At 62.4% G+C, this 1900-nt stretch overlaps 1 protein-coding gene and 2 non-coding genes across 3 annotated transcripts in view; 1 reads left to right on the top strand and 2 right to left on the bottom strand.

The window, feature by feature from the left end:
* FTCD (formimidoyltransferase cyclodeaminase) overlaps window positions 1-1900 on the bottom strand; it is a 23393-nt gene that overhangs the window by 6166 nt on the left and 15327 nt on the right. The gene's annotated exons all lie outside the window — the stretch shown is intronic.
* On the bottom strand, window positions 612-683 carry TRNAP-AGG. Its single transcript has one exon. It is a non-coding gene; the product is annotated as a tRNA-Pro (tRNA).
* Window positions 1218-1289, top strand: TRNAP-AGG. The gene has a single exon. It is a non-coding gene; the product is annotated as a tRNA-Pro (tRNA).

Raw genomic sequence — 1900 nt, 5'->3', positions numbered from 1 at the left:
CTCTTGGCACACAGGGCGGTGGGCAGCACCTCTCTCCCGGCAGTGGCGGGACTGTCCCAGCAGAGGGGACATGGCCAAGTTCCTGAGGCTGCCCATCACCCGTGTACCAGGCAGCATGGCCCTGTCCCTGCAGGGGCTATGCCCGGTGGTGGGTGTCCAAAAGGAGGGCTTGTCCAGGAGTAGAGCCTGGGACTTCTCACACCCTAAGTGAGAATCATAGCCCTAGACCAATGAGCTGTGATGTGCAGCTGCCCGGGCACCCCCCAGCCTGTGCCAGGCACTGGGGCGCCGGGGGAGCAGTGCTGTCTGGGGATCCCGGGGCCCCAGGAGCCACTTTGTGGGAATGGGTCCTGCCGCCAGGCCCTGGGGAGCAGAGCAGGGCTGAACATGTGTTCACGGGGATGCTCCCGTCTTGACCAAGGGCATGATTTTCTGGACACATATCCTGGGGTCAGGGGCTACCTGTAGCTATGGCAGGGTTGGCACAGTGCCATTCCCATGCCCACACTACCCTGCACCACAGTCCCAGGCAGAGCTGCCCAGTGGGGATGTCATCCCACCTGTTCCTGGTCACCATAGGGGCTGTGCGCGGCAGTGGGTGTCCAAAAGGAGGGCTCGTCCGGGAGTTGAACCCGGGACCTCTCGCACCCTAAGCGAGAATCATACCCCTAGACCAACGAGCCAAGGCACAGAACTGACTAGGCAACTGACTAGGCACCCCCACCCTGTGCCAGGAAAAGGGGGGATCAAGGACAAGCGGGGACAGGGGGAGCCAGCAGTGCACAGGCAGCCCTGCAATGCCCCAGGCTGGGGTTGTGATAGCCCCAGAGCAGGAGGGGCACAGGGTTCCCAGGGTTTTCAAGGTTTTGCAGACCCAGGAGAGGTGAGGAAACAACCATTGAGGGGAGAAGGGTGGGGAGGTGAGAACCATTTTGCCAAGACACCAAGCGGCTACCCATCATCACCCTCTGCTGCATCACCCTCTGGTGCATCCCTGCACCCTTCTCCCCTCAATGGTTGTTTCCTCACCTCTCCTGGGTCTGCAAAACCTTGAAAACCCTGGGAACCCTGTGCCCCTCCTGCTCTGGGGCTATCACAACCCCAGCCTGGGGCATTGCAGGGCTGCCTGTGCACTGCTGGCTCCCCCTGTCCCAGCTTGTCCTTGATCCCCCCTTTTCCTGGCACAGGGTGGGGTTGCCTAGTCAGTTCTGTGCCTTGGCTCGTTGGTCTAGGGGTATGATTCTCGCTTAGGGTGCGAGAGGTCCCGGGTTCAACTCCCGGACGAGCCCTCCTTTTGGACACCCACTGCCGCGCGCAGCCCCTGTGGTGACCAGGAACAGGTGGGATGACATCCCCACTGGGCAGCTCTGCCTGGGACTGTGGTGCAGGGTAGTGTGGGCATGGGAATGGCACTGTGCCACCCCTGCCATAGCTACAGGTAGCCCCTGACCCCAGGATATGTGTCCAGAAAATCATGCCCTTGGTCAAGACGGGAGCATCCCCGTGAACACATGTTCAGCCCTGCTCTGCTCCCCAGGGCCTGGCGGCAGGACCCATTCCCACAAAGTGGCTCCTGGGGCCCCGGGATCCCCAGACAGCACTGCTCCCCCGGCGCCCCAGTGCCTGGCACAGGCTGGGGGGTGCCCGGGCAGCTGCACATCACAGCTCATTGGTCTAGGGCTATGATTCTCACTTAGGGTGTGAGAAGTCCCAGGCTCTACTCCTGGACAAGCCCTCCTTTTGGACACCCACCACCGGGCATAGCCCCTGCAGGGACAGGGCCATGCTGCCTGGTACACGGGTGATGGGCAGCCTCAGGAACTTGGCCATGTCCCCTCTGCTGGGACAGTCCCGCCACTGCCGGGAGAGAGGTGCTGCCCACCGCCCTGTGTGCCAAGAG

This window comes from Charadrius vociferus, unplaced genomic scaffold (assembly GCF_000708025.1).
Source record: "Charadrius vociferus isolate BGI_N301 unplaced genomic scaffold, ASM70802v2 scaffold69, whole genome shotgun sequence".
Lineage (NCBI taxonomy): Eukaryota > Metazoa > Chordata > Aves > Charadriiformes > Charadriidae > Charadrius > Charadrius vociferus.
The sequence above is the reverse complement of the archived record's forward strand: the minus strand, read 5'-3'. Positions and strand labels throughout refer to the sequence as shown.